Here is a 14,548-nt window from a genome sequence, read left to right on the forward strand (position 1 = left end):
AGGGTTAGCAATTGTAGCCCTCAGGAAGAATGACCCCTGTGTTCAAACTTTGTGTTAAGCATCATTTCATTTAGAAATAAGATCTATTAGCTTGGCCTATGATTTATTGGCTCAAACGTGGCCTAAATTTAGAATTACGATTCTTGTTGGCACATGACAGGCTAACTGACAGTCGAGTCCAAAATCATGGCTGCATCGACGAAGGCTACAGCATAGTCCGGAGCTGACGTAATAACTGGCAGGTACAACGGATCTTACTTTCACATTTTGATTTGTGTAGACAGGGCAGGCAGCCATTTTGAATGATGCAGCAGCCATTATGAGTGATACAACAGCCATTTCATAAGTTTATTGGTGCATTTTGGAGATTTACAGCCATTTTCATTCTGACGACAAGCCATTTTAAAAGTGTGATCTTCAATTGGACAACGAAATTCAAACGGTAAGTCCAAATTTTTCTTTTAATTTATTTGCTTTGCTTAGTTTAAAGTTTGGGACTGGAACTATTTCCACAGAATTTATACAACTTAATTAATTTTTGTGAGAACCTGCCAAGCTCTGAATGCTCTTGATTCTGTGTGAGTCATTTCCAAGGCATCATCTAGATTGTAATGTATGTGGTTATTGATCCTCAAAGCCAATGCTGTGCACCTGATAGCTCAGTGGGTAATTGCACAGTTCCATGTGGAACAAAGTCATATAAACCAGGAATCCATCAGGTTCATTCTCTGGAGTAGCAAGTCTCAATTAGGACAATGGTTTAATTGCTCCAGTTAGCTTCGGTACCCTAGGGAGGGTGAGGATAAGAGGAAAAAAGACCTAATAATTTTATCCAGTCAGCATTTCTGAAAGGTACATCTGAAAAGCTGAAGTATATTGGCATCAGTGATGGTAAGATTTGGTTCACTTGGGGGATGTGGAGGGAGGACAACTATATTAGAATAGGTGCTGCCTATTCACTAGGAAGACCATGTTGGATCCATCTCCACACTGCCTTGCATGGGTTCCCTCTTTAAGTTACAGTGCTGGACCAACCCCCTCCAACCTCTGCTGTCATTTCCCATCAGGTAGCTTTTTCCCAGTATTCTACAAGTGGAAATGGGCAGAGGAAAAATAATTCACCCTCATTTGCATGTATTTATCATGTGTCTACACAACACGACTGACCATCAGACAATAGAAGACCTTAATGGGGCCACAGATGTTGGTCTCTTTTGGAGTGCAGGCTAACCTCGGCTTTTAGAAGGCAGCACCAAATTGGTGAAGCTCAGAATGAACAGCTCCAACAACAGAAGGCAGATGCTCCTTTAACTCACACAGTGGGGCGTCACTATTCATTGATGCAAATGTTAGCCCAACTGAGAAATTTCTTTAATCAACTACAGCTCAAGCTGGCAAATACCCTGACTCCGCAAACCTAATCGAAACCAAAATTTTATCGCATTGACCTTGGCATAAAAATACAAGATGGCATTGAAGGGGTGGGGGGGGGGGGTGAGATTTATCAAGACTGCAAATTTACCTAACTTTAAATCTAGTCAGTCAAAACTGTTTAATGGATTGAATTTGCTTCGAATGACTGTTATTTGATAGCAGTGAATTCTCATTGTAATGTAGCTTTGTTGCAGGGTCCAACTTGATTTTCAATTATTTTGTGGTCAATATTCATTGGACTATAACCCTGTAAATCCTGAGCTATGTCTAATTGAAATAGAAAAACACTGACTAAAATAATAATTCACACACTCAACTGAGCCTTCCAGATTCTCTCTTGTTGATGCTGAGATTGGGGGACTGTTGAGTCTCCTGGTAAGATTAACAACTGTTCATCAAATGAAAATGTTTCTGATAGATTAAATCAATCAATCATAGTGAAAGATTGACAGTTTTATAGCAAGTTTTAGTAGGTACAATGTTTTCAGTTCCTTGTAGTAATGTTATTCATACAGAGACATTTCTTTTTCTGTTTATTATTTCAGGTACATTCCTGTCTCGTTTCAGAAACATGACAAAAAATCTTTGTTTGACATGTTATCCCACTGCTGAGCTGTAGATATGACTAATTTGGTACATAGGGAAGGCAGGTCAATGCTACAAAACTCTGTACTTTTGAGCAGAGTCCCTGCAAAGTATAGTCATCAACAATATGATAGATCTGTAGCCTATGTTGAAGATATTAACTTTAATGGCTCAATACCTCAAATCCCAGTCATAAGGTCCCTCACAGCTTCCTTGTTGTGTTCGTTATGTGGAAATCCAGTTGCTGGAAGTTTGTTTTGGATGAATTAAGTAGCTCGAGAATTTAAAAAAAAACAATCATTCTTGTTCAGATAAAAAAAAAAGCCTGGCCCCAAGTCATAGTGGAGGTAAATGGATGATCATAATGGTGTCACTTTGACCTAGATTATGGACAGAGATTCCATACCTTAACCAACATTGGAATTTGGCACCCAGGAGTTTTGTCCTTATTTACAGCAGTCCTATTTTTGCCAGGGGGTGAAGGCAGTATATGATTCACACCTATAGAATTTGAACCCAGTGCAGTGTTCAAACAAATCCCATTTTTTGCTGGAGTGGGGTCCATTTCCCATAATATATAATGTATGATTTTTAAGAGTAGACATTGATAAGAATAAAATGTGGAGAAGGTTTTTGAAACAATTAAACTGTCAAGCAATTTAAATCCACTGCTCTTTAAGTTTTGAAAGTAAAATACCTGCTGTTTCTCTAAGTTGAACAAGGGTGCTGATACTTTCAATAGCTGTTTGTTGACATTAGCCTGAGGGCTATCATTACAGTATCAATGCTACTTTAATACTTCTACAATCTATCATTATCATAGTAGGGAACCCATAGATTCACAGTTCTACTGAAATCCCAGAGATTATTCAGGAACTATATGTCTTTAATGTGGGACTAGAGATTTAAATGTATTGAACTGCTTTTTATCAATGACTGGGATAAATGTCTATAATAGATGCTTGGAACTTTATTGAATTTCAGCATGGCAACCTGGTTTGCCCATGGTAGATACTGGTTGAGGTGATATGGAAATTGTAATGGCAACAGGTACAGAGTGCATGAAGCATGGATTGGTATAATTTGACACTAAATTGGTATGGGGCAACTAGAGGCTGTGCGAATGTGTGGGAGTTATTGGCTGGCAAGAAATGGCACTACGTTTATGTCAGAGCTTCAAAGTGGCACAGCAGTGGGTGGAGGAGCATCAATTGGTGTGGGGATATAATTGTTACATTCATTCACAGGATGAGGGTGTCACTGAATAGGCCAGCATTTATTACCCATCTTTAATTCCCCAGAGGACAGTTGAGAGTCCTCATATGGTCGCTTCCTTCCCTAAAGGACAGAAGTGAACCAGATGGGTTTTTCCCCAACATTCAGCAATGGACTCATAGTCATCATTGGACTCTGAATTCCAGATTGTTTGTTAAATGCATAACCACCATGGTGGGATTTGAATGTTGCTCTCTAAAAACATTACTTGGGTCCCTGGATTAACAGTCCAGCCATAATACCATTAGGTCATCACCATCCCGTATTTAAGTCGCCATAGGCATGGGTAGAAGAGCATAGATTAGCAGTTATGGGGCATGAGAAGTAGAAGGGGCTGAGGTGTAATGTGGACTGAAATCTAGAGAGTTGTTATTTGTTTTAATGCTTTTTAATACAACTAAGGCAAAGTTGCAGAATCCTGAGGCAGATCTTTTAACCAGCCATTCTCTGCCCTTGAAAGCTCCTGTGGCTGGCTCCATACTGTTTCTGGACGTGGTGAGCCTAACACATCTCTCATTGTCATTTAACTTTTCACTGTTTCTCACTCATATCCTCATTCTTACTCATTTTCTTTTTCATATGGCATCATTCTTATTCTCTGTTTAATTCTCTCAGTCTCTGTCTCATTAGCTTTTCATGATTCTTTCACTCTCTTTCCAACTCTTTATCCATCTGTTTCAGTTTTATCTGTCTTTCTCTCTCCTTCTCACAATGTCTTTCTCTGTCAACTCCCATACCGAGGTGTCAAGTTGCAACATTTCACTGATAATCATGTTGACGACCTGCCTTAAGTCATCGAACTGGATAACTTTGATCCACTTGACAAAAATATACTTAGTGAAGTCAGAAAGGGCTTGTTGCTGTTCCCAGCCGCCTACCTTCCTGACTGTCATTTTGTCCACCTCCATGTAATGTTGTATTTCTATGTTTCACTGTATGTCTCACTGTTTGTTTCTCGCGTTGTATCACTCAGTACCTTACTTTATCTCTCCATCTATAATAGATTTTGATTACTGGATTATAGATTGTAGTCATTGTTGGAGGTTCCCTTGGCATCTCATACAAAATAAAAATCTGCTGATGTATTTTGTTAGATGTCAAGCTTTTTCATATTGAGACCACTCTCCTCCTCTCCATTGGCCTCATCACATGCTTTGGTACATTCTCATATTCATTTACACTGCATTGTTCAAATGTCTAAATAAACGTTAAGGCTTTGGAGGAGTGCAGACGTGATTTACTGGAATAGTACCAGAAATGAAGGACTTCAGTTATGTAGAAGAAAAAGGCATTGTTCTCCTTAGAACAGAGAAAATTAAGAAAAGATTTACTAGAAATGTACAAAATTATGAATGACTTCAACAGAGTAATTTGGTGGAAACTGTTTCTATTGGCAGCAGTGGCAATAACCAGAGAAGACCGATTTAAAGTAATTGTCAAAGCCAAAGAGATGAGGAGACAAGTTTTTTAATGCAGCGTGTTATGATCTGAAATGTACTTTCCGAACAAGATAATGGAAACAGATTCAGTAGTAAATTTCAAATGGAAATGTCCATGGAACAGAAACTTTGGAGGGCTATGAGAAAAGAACAGGAATAGCAGGATTCTTTGGAGCCCTCTTTCAAAGCACTACCACAAGCACAATGGGCCAAATGACCTTCTGTTCTGTATCTTACTAAACCCACATCACCCACAAATTAAAGTACAGAGAGACAGCAGCCACTTAAGTCTCTAATGTTGAAAGACAAGGGGGTCTGTGGAAAAAAACCTGAACTGTGTGTTATGTGACTAGATTAGAGTATGATTGTAAATTCCATTTGCAGAAATTGTCAGCCTCATCTGCCCCATGAATCTGATGTTGCCACTCCTCACAACCATCCTGTACTACATGTTCTGACAGTCATTAGGAAATCCAAAAACCACCTCATCACGATGCAGTTGAATAATTGTTAATTATCAGTCAAGCAGCCTTTTTTCTTAACCTGCAATATTGTTATAAATAACAAACCAAAATTTTCAAAGGAATTGAAAAAGTCTTTTACGAAATGCCCATACAATATTTTTCTTAGGTGTGTCTTACAGCAGTGTCTATGGGATTAATCTTCAATTCATGGAAATTTTGGGCCACTCTTGAAGAGTTGTCAACCCTACTTCCATTCTGAAGTCCCAGATCTCTTGAAATGTTGACAGGACTATAGATATACACAGTTCTGGAGTAGGTGGGACTTGAACCCAAGCCTCTAGACCAGACATAGGTTCACAACCACTGCACCACACGATCCCAGTTTTCAGAATTATGATCTCAATCATCTTCCCAAATATCATTCTGTGCTCTTAACTATGGGCTGGAATCTTTGCATTAGCAGCAGACTGCAATTCAAAGTTTTAAAAAATCAATTTTATCAATGTTTTAAACACCATTCTAGATAGCACCATTCAATTGATTATTTTCGGTTGGTAGGTGGAACAGGCTCCTTACTCACTACTTGCTTCCTTAACAGATCCTGATTACATTTGCAGTGCTGTTAACATTCTGATCACCTTATCATGAAAAGAATACCAACGGACTGGAGAAAATGCAAAATAAAATGCAGGTCTAAGACCTTACAGCTGGCTTGCAAGATTGAACAATGTGGGGCATTTTCTCTAGCACAGAGAAGGCTCACTGTTGGTTGACCTGATAGAATTTTTTTAAGATTGCAAAGAGAGTTGGAAGTGTGGAAATTGAGAAGATGTTTCCACATTTTGGGGAGATGCAAGTTAAAGGGCATAAGGGTAAGATAGTCACTAATGAGTCCCATAGAGAATTCAGAAGAAACTTCCTCATCCAGAGGACAACTGGAATGTGAAACCTCCTATGACAATAAATGGTTGCGTTGATGCATTTAAGGACAACAGATAAAAACTGGAGGGGAAAAGAATCAAAAGTGACAGAATAAAATGGGTTCATGTAAAGCATAATCCCGGTATATACTTGTTGGGCTAATTGGCTTGTTTCTGTGCTTGATGCACTGGGTAAATACAATAGTTGTGTAATGGGTATATTAGGTTATATATTGGACTGTAACCTGGTGTTGTGTGATTTTTAACTTTGTACACACAAGTCCAACACCGGCATTTCCAAATCAAGTATATTCGGACTTGTGATCCAATAGGCCTGGACAACGATCAAGAGCTTGGAAACTGGAGAGGTTACAAATTCATTGAATTAAATCAAACACTAGTATTTGTAAGAATAATCATGAAACTTATGGATTTTTGTAAAAACCAAACTGGTCTACTCATGTCCTTTAGGGAAAGAAATCTGTCATCCTTACCTAGTCAGGCCAATATAATTGCAGATCCACAACAATGTGATTGACTCTTTACTGCCCTCTGAAGTGAGCTAAATATCTACTTGATTCTCATCATCTTTTTCTCAAAATGGAGAACAAATACTGTTCTTGGAAGTGATGTCCACAATCCAGTAAAGATTTTTCTTTATTTTAAAATAATCTGTCTAATAACAGCTCCAGGTGTGCTCTGCTTCTATGTGTTCCTCTACTATTTCTCTGTATTATTCTCTGCTTTTCCACTGTCAGTCTGCAACCGTCTCTGCACACCTTGGGTCCATCAATAATGCCTTGTTTATTCAGAGTTCCTCAATAGCTTCTGGGGTCAATCTCTTCTCTCTGAGATCCTCCCTTTCCTCTTACTTTGGCAGATTTCTGCTCTGAGCATAACAGAGCATAACCTCTGTCATTTTTAGCAACCTCAAATTAGATACATGTACATTCACATTGCTCGGTACCGCATAACAAGGTCCACTCCTATTTTTCTCTTTAACAAAACTTGGGTCTGTCCTTTCTTTCACTTTCCTCCTACTTGTCTCTCTGAAATGCCACCTTTGATCTCTATTTCACAGTCTATCTTTTCTGTTGTTTATCTTAAGCAAGCTAACAGCTTACTTCTATGCATTTTTGCTTGATTCATTGCGATCTCTTCCAAAACTACAAAGGAAATAAGACCAATTAAATCGCTCTTTCAAAAAACCAGCAAAGGAGAAAAGGGCTGGATAGGCTCATGGACAAATAGGATTGGCAATAAATGCTGATCTTTGCAGTGACGCCCACATTACATGAATAATTTTTTTTAAAAGGCTGAATGGCTACTCCTCTGTTTTATGCTGCTATGCGCTCGATTCAGGCTAGCAATGAACCAAACATGACCACCTCCAGTTTGGACTGATCTCAACGGGAACAGAGTGATGAGGTGGGATGGGAGAATTGATTTATTTTTTGATGGATTTTTATTTCATAGCTAGGTGAGCTGAGAATTGTAAAGATCTAGCGATGTGCCCTTATGTCTCTTGGTTCAATACTGATCCCTCTTCTTATTTGGTAAACAACGCTGGAGTTAAGCCAGCATTGTAACTCAACTTAAAGCAATTACAACTATAAAGTCTAAGTTTGTTATTTTTCCAGATAGTGATAGCAAGGAAAGGAAAATCTTGCAGTTACCTAGCATTTCATGATATCCTCAGAATGTTTCAAAGTGCTTCACAGTAAATTAGTTAATTTAATTTGTGTTATACAGAAGGCTAGATTGACTGTCTATCTCCCAGGTGCTTTAACTAGGAAGTGTGGGCCTTCTTCTAAAGTGCAGTCCACATGCTATTGGTGCTCACGCTCTTTACTGTTCTGGAGTAATTGTTTTAAAAATAGCTTTCCAGGCCATGCAGAATCAACCATTATTGTGAAGTTGGAAACATACAATGGTGGTAAGGGTAGCTGCAAAACATTTTGTAAACAATTGGGCAGTTCTCATCATCATTTTTGTGGTGCACATTTTATTTCATTTGAACTCTTGACCTCTATTTGGTGAGCTCAGTGGCTTAACCACTTGGCTACTGTAGACACAAACAGCAAATATTTTGCATGGCTGGTGAATATGCTGTCCCTGGCAGTGGTTGGATCTGAAATGCTGGTCAAGATACTCTGCTCTCGATTAAGTAGTACCATAGAAGTCTTTTACATTTTCCTTGCTGAAAACGTGAGTTAATGGTTGTAACTTGATACTGTATCCCCAGGAGTAGGCTGCAGGTTGTGGGTAAGTGGATGTTAATTTGGTCACATCAAGAGGTACTGTGTTTGTCACCTACCTACCTATAATTTTACGAGTGGTAGAGGTGATTTGGGAAAGCCTGCCTGCCTTTGGACCAGTTGATACTGTTATGGACCAGGCCAGACACTCAAAATATTTTAAGGAAGTAGCCTAACCCTTTTTTTTATTTTAAAAGCGGAAGTGAAGTGGGGGTCCCAGGTGTGATGCAACTGGTTAAACCACTCGGCTATAAACAGAACAGAATTTATTTAAACACTACAGTTGAAACACAAACAAAAGAAAACGGAATTTAGAAAATCTTAACTATTAGGAAACTTAACTGACCTGATACAGTAACTGTTACTAATTAACTGTTCCAATCCTAAGCACACCCCTTTGGCAAAAAAGTAAATTCAAACACAGATTCTTACAGGCAGGACCCCAACATCTTATGACTGCTACAGCTAAAACACACTAAATAAAACCTAAGCTGGGAGAACTGGCCACTCCCCTTCCATTGTTAAACTAGTCTCTTCAGCACTTCTGCCTTTATAACCTCTCTTAAAAAAACCAAGGACAAAATAACCCTTTTAAACTGACAGCGTCGTCACAACACCCTTCAGTGACCAATTAATAACCACTGAAGGGACTCCTGCTATCGCTGGTATTTAATCCAGTGATATGGTGCTCAAGCTATGCAGCAAGGCCACAAGGTAAACCCCAGCACTCAGCTATGGTGTACAGCAGTGGGGAATGTTGTCATTTCCTACTTGCGTTATGGCTTTCTTGGATTGCAGTTGTGGGCTTAATCCTGACTTTTTAGATGGTACTGGGGCCATCACAGCCATGAAAAATATTTGACCAATGTGTTAAGCATGTCGGACAAAACTGCATTTCCTTAATATTCTACTGAATTATCATCTTGGATAATATTCTGGGGAATAAACACATCCACCATCAAATACTTTCAGGTTAGTTAAAACACAATTAAACTCTATTAACAACGTGTCATAACCCAAATCTCAGAGGAACAGTGTCCACCGTATCAATCTGTTTTAATTTTCCAAGTCCCATGTTCCTTTGCCTCTTTGTTGAAATTATTCCAGTTCTTGATTTTGTGCTGTGGCCCCATACAAACCAAAAACTGCACTGAAAATAATAAATTATTCCAGAAAGCTGTAACTCCAACAGTCCAGGAGGATTCAAAGATCAAACTTGAAAGGAAACATTTTGATGACCAAAGTCCTCCGTATTACTTTGATTATTATTTCTGTATCCTCACACTCTTCATCTAAATTAAAATGTGATATAGTAATGGACTATCAAGTTGACAAACAATCCTTCCAGGACCTTAATCAATCAGTGGAATGGTTAGTCCTGCACAACAGGAGAACCCATAATGATAACAGGATGTGAGTACCCCACTCTACACCATTTCGGAGTTCAGAGGCAAAATTCCTTCGGACAGAATAAATTCAGATTTAACCTCCACCTTCTGATGCAAATGGAGAAAGCATTACCATTAAGCTAGAGGCTTGCTTTACTGTTGTGGTATGCTGTCTGATTCATATACATTAGTCTAACTGGATAAAATTGTCTGGTTAGAATTGAATTACAAGTAATTTTGTATTATGAGCTCACCCACACACTAGGAATTTTTCTGAAATTTCTTCATATTTATTTATTTCACAGATTCTCTTGTCAATTTTTCAAATTTCATTCTGATTCATGCCCCAAAGGTGAAAAGATGCAGAGAGTAAAATATTACCTATTCAACAGGAAACTGATAACTTTGGGTCAAGCACCATGATTACATAGGCCCTACCTCCCCCAGCAACTATCCGCCCCACTCCCATTGTAAAAAAAGTTAAGTCACCATAGTCCTGCTCTCTCATGAGACAGAGATGACTGTCATCGTGCCTCAGGTGAGGAGAGAGATTGAGAAGGAGAGTCCTTCAGCCAGCATGGAACTTGAATGCACATGCTGAGAAGTGAAAAGTCATTGCGTGAACACACATACCCAGAGATGTACGTGCAGTTTACTGTGCACTGTTTCTCCTTCCATGCTCAACATTGTATTGTTGTGTCGTGGGAAAAGAATTTCCTCAATATGTTGCTGTTCATGGGATCTTGCTGTGCACATATTTGTTGTTGCTTTTCCTACATCACGACAGTGACTATATTAGAGCCTGAAAAGAATTTAATTGGCTGTGAACTACTCTGGCATGTCCTGGTGTGAAACAGGCGCTACAGAAATGCAAGTCTTTCTTTCATTCTTTCCTTACAGCTTGCTGTCTTTCTGAAGGTCGTCAAATGAATCGGAGAGAACACACAGCAACATTTAAAAAGAACTCATCTATTTTTAAATAAGCTCTGCAGCGGAGGTACTTAACGAGTTTCATCTCCTGCAGGCTAGTCCTTTGGAAGCAGCCTTCCCACTGGGCAAAGATCTCTCTGGCTAAACTGTCTGGCTTAGGCCCCCACAGGGGTGCAACGTAGTTAATGCACCAAAACAATTTTGCTGTGCACTCTTGATGGTAAGGTATCAAAAGCTGCAAAAAAAACCCCATCTTTTGGCATAGAAAATTAACAAGAGGTTGCTCAACAACCATTCAGAGTGACTTAATAAAACATATCTCTTCTATACTTTTCTGTCTGTACATTAATTTCCATTCAATTTCAAGATGAAAAATAGGTCACATTTGAGCAACTAATTATAATGAACCCAAAGAGCCTGACTGTGACTAATTGTCAAACTGTCATACTGTCTTCCACCATCTCCACCAATACTTGTCCACTCTCTCTCTTCCTCTATCGTTTTGTCCTTCTGCTCTTCCTCCTCCATCATCTATTCTATATCCTGCTCCTCCATCTCCTCACTTCACTCATTCACCTCGTCCTGCTGCCGCTGTCCTTTCACTACCACATTCATCTTCTTTCCTTTCCTTTTCCTTCTTTTCAACTTTGCCTTTTTCTGACCCATCTGCTGAACTACAAATGCCAAATTACTCCACAATTTTTTTTCAGCGATGCTTCATAAGATTAATTAGATCCTCATTTCTGTCTGTGCTGCATGAGTTGGACATCAGATGCTTACAGTAACATGGCTTCTATTAACATAACCTGTTAATTGCTTTGATCTGTCACGATTTTGCTCTGCATGTTGTCTGGTTCTCTTTGTATGCCTCTCCCAATCATCTCTGCTCTATCCTTTAATTAGGAGATTTCATGGTGTTGCTTTGAACTCAGGAAGCAGACTTTTTTTTTCTCTAAATTCTGTAGTCTGATGGATCTATTTCCCCATTGCCATTGATTCAAAGCTGTGATCTGCATCCTCCACTGCAGCCTTCTATCTCAACAGTCTCACTTAATTATAGACGGAATAACATTCTTTAAGTGAGAACAGCAATGAGAATCTAACAGATGAAACTTCTTTCATCCCATCCCTAGTTTTCTTATAAGTCCAAGTTAATACTCCCAGTGCAGCCTGTCTTCTCATGTAGATGCAATAGATCGCATGATTCAAAGAGGAGCAGGGGAGATAGCCCCAGTGTACTGGTCAATGTTTATCTGACAACCAACACGTAGAAATTAACCACCTGGTCATTTTCACACTGTTGGAAGCTTTCTGTGCATAAATTGGTTGCCTTATTGCTTATATTACAACAGGTCCACCTTTCAAAATTATTCTGTTGTCTGTAAAATGTTTTGTGAATTCTGAAGATATGAAATGTTCTCTATGAATGCAAGTTTTCTTCCTTTTTCTCAAACTCCTCATATTTTATTGGTAGGTATTAGTGGTGGAGTGAAGGAAGGGCATGATACAGGTATCAGGAGAGGTACAGTCAATGACACATGTGCTTGGATGTGAGGGGTTACTGAATAACAATGTAAGTCACTAATAGATGTTGCTTCAGGATCAGTCGTTGTCATGGGTCATGTTGTAATAATGTGTGGCCCCTTTAACTGAAGTGGTAGTAGGAAACCACTTGTATCCAGTTGGAGTTGGCAACTTGAATAGAGAAAAGATGGAGACTCTACTGCTTCCTCATGAATATTCACATTTCTTAATCAAATACCATATGCCATAAATAGTACACAACTTGTATTTCCAGGATCTTGTATATGATAGGACACAAGGTGTTTCAAAGCATTGTACAGTCAATTATGTAGGAACTATTCAGCTATTCAATTCCACAACTGTATTCTATTGATCTGTACCTTAAACTTCACGCATGTGTCTCAGTTCTGTAATCAGTATACATCTGAAGTGTAAGCACTATGTACTGTGGGAAATTTTGCAGAAAATATTTGCATAGCAGGTTCCCAAGCATAGCAAGGTCTTAAAGACCAGATCATCTACATTTTAGTGATATTTGTTGAGGAATTCATATAGGCCTTTGACACCAGAGAGAATTCCACAATCATTTGAAAAAATGTGCTATGGTTTTTTGTCATCCATCTAAAAGGACAGATAGGATTCCTGTTTTAAAATCTCATATAAAAGACAAAGGGAAGATTTTGATCGAAGTACAAGCATTGGTCAGACAATAACCAGTGAAATCAAGAAAGGTTGTCTGATTCCCTTTCTGTTCAGTATGTATCTGAAACAGATAACACAGCAAGGTGCAGTATGTTCAATACACGGTTGCACACTTAACTTGTTGAAGTTACTGCTCCAAAGGTGAAATATTCTGGTAACATATCAACAAGCTGGTATAAAATGATAGGGCTTCTCTAGAGTGAATGTACACATTACGCCTCTCTGTTTTTTGGTAGCACACCTTCTAAATATTAATCATTTAGTAAAAGTGAAAGCATATTACCATAATTTCATTTTGCTAGCTTTGTTTTTAAATCATCACTCATCTCTCCCAAGGCTGGCATGTTGTGGGCACTGTAATGTGAGGAAGAGAGCTCCATAAAATGTATCCCTCTCTGGAGCAGGCTGACAGTACAAGAGAGCTCACTTCATCATCAGTAGAGATGCACTTGGGAGAACAGACAGGCTAATGCTTCATATTAGACTCCTTTGCCAAAACTAATTCAAAGAAAGGATCTACTCCCACAGAACTTAATGTCCTTTGTTTCATGGGTGTTGAGGGACAGGCTTAGATTTCTAGTCTCTACTTGTTCATTTTACAGCATATTACAAGAACCTGTCTGGGAAGGGTTACTGAGTAAATGTCAAGGACTAGTGTCAGTTGATATCAGTCACTAATGCAGGGAGTTGAATTACCCTAGTGACAATGAAGGATCAGTGATATATTTCCAAGTCACAACAGTGTGCGATTTGAAGGGGAGCCTGAAGCTGGTGGTGCTCCCAATAGTTGGACTGCCTGAGTGATGATGGGGAAGAAGTGCTAGTGGAACAATTCATACCCACTCATCATTGATTAGTTGATTTTTAACATTTCCCACAGGTGGAAAGTCCAGGGTGATGTCTCAAGGTGAATTTATTTGAAGAATCAAATATTCATCTGATATCCTGATCCCTTGTCATTTGGCAGAGGGAAGCATAGAATGAAATGGATTTTATTTTATTTAGTCCATTTTGTTCAGTGAATGCCATTGTCAGTTTGTCAGACTTGTCTGCTGTAGAAGGGTTTACATTTTACCTTCCTTTAAAGGGGTAACAGAGAGGCAGATGCCTTTTATATAACAGGAGTTTTTGTTTGAATAGGTAGGAGCCAGTGATTAAATAAAATAAAATATGACAAGAAATCATGAATACCACTGACCAATTCTATCCCTGTCTTACCATATGGCATTTCTGGAACAACTCATCACTCAGTGGTTTTCTGCCAAAAGATCAGCATTCCAGCATCCATGCCACCTTTGAAAAGCCACTGTGCACCTATTCAAAGGTTGGCAATACAGTGTTGATGCTGAGTAGCAACATAATGGCACAGCAGCCACAAAGCCATACTGCACATGACACATAGTTGGCATAGTTGACAAACCCTCATGTACACAACTCCATTCTTCCATCTTAGTCATTGTTTAATAACCTATAGCATAGTTAGCTTCTCCTTAGCTCTATCCTACCTGAATACCATCTCTGGGTCATCCGTACTGTGTCCCCAATGCCCACTGAACACCCACATCCTGCCATTGCCCAAAAGGAGAACATCACATACAGGCAATCAATCAGACAATTCCAAATGTGAAC

At 39.0% G+C, this 14,548-nt stretch overlaps 2 protein-coding genes across 8 annotated transcripts in view; both read left to right on the forward strand.

Annotated features, from left to right (window-relative positions):
- LOC122560762 (protein ELFN1-like) overlaps positions 1 to 14,548 on the forward strand; it is a 401,229-nt gene that overhangs the window by 231,652 nt on the left and 155,029 nt on the right. The window contains exon 1 of one of the 6 annotated variants that reach the window (XM_087997727.1): positions 336 to 442. The exons of the other annotated variants lie outside the window; for them this stretch is intronic. The gene's annotated coding sequence lies outside the window, so the exon portion shown is untranslated. Of the gene's footprint in view, positions 1 to 335; positions 443 to 14,548 lie in introns of those variants that run through there. 6 annotated transcript variants of the gene reach the window in all.
- The window catches only part of elfn1a (extracellular leucine-rich repeat and fibronectin type III domain containing 1a), a 341,512-nt gene that overhangs the window by 231,652 nt on the left and 95,312 nt on the right, over positions 1 to 14,548 (forward strand). The window contains exon 1 of one of the 2 annotated variants that reach the window (XM_043711826.2): positions 352 to 442. The exons of the other annotated variant lie outside the window; for it this stretch is intronic. The gene's annotated coding sequence lies outside the window, so the exon portion shown is untranslated. Of the gene's footprint in view, positions 1 to 351; positions 443 to 14,548 lie in introns of those variants that run through there. 2 annotated transcript variants of the gene reach the window in all.

The sequence above is a fragment of the Chiloscyllium plagiosum genome, unplaced genomic scaffold, assembly GCF_037043375.1.
Source record: "Chiloscyllium plagiosum isolate Xiang-an unplaced genomic scaffold, Cpla_swu_hap1 HiC_scaffold_20, whole genome shotgun sequence".
In the NCBI taxonomy this organism is placed as follows: Eukaryota; Metazoa; Chordata; class Chondrichthyes; order Orectolobiformes; family Hemiscylliidae; genus Chiloscyllium; species Chiloscyllium plagiosum.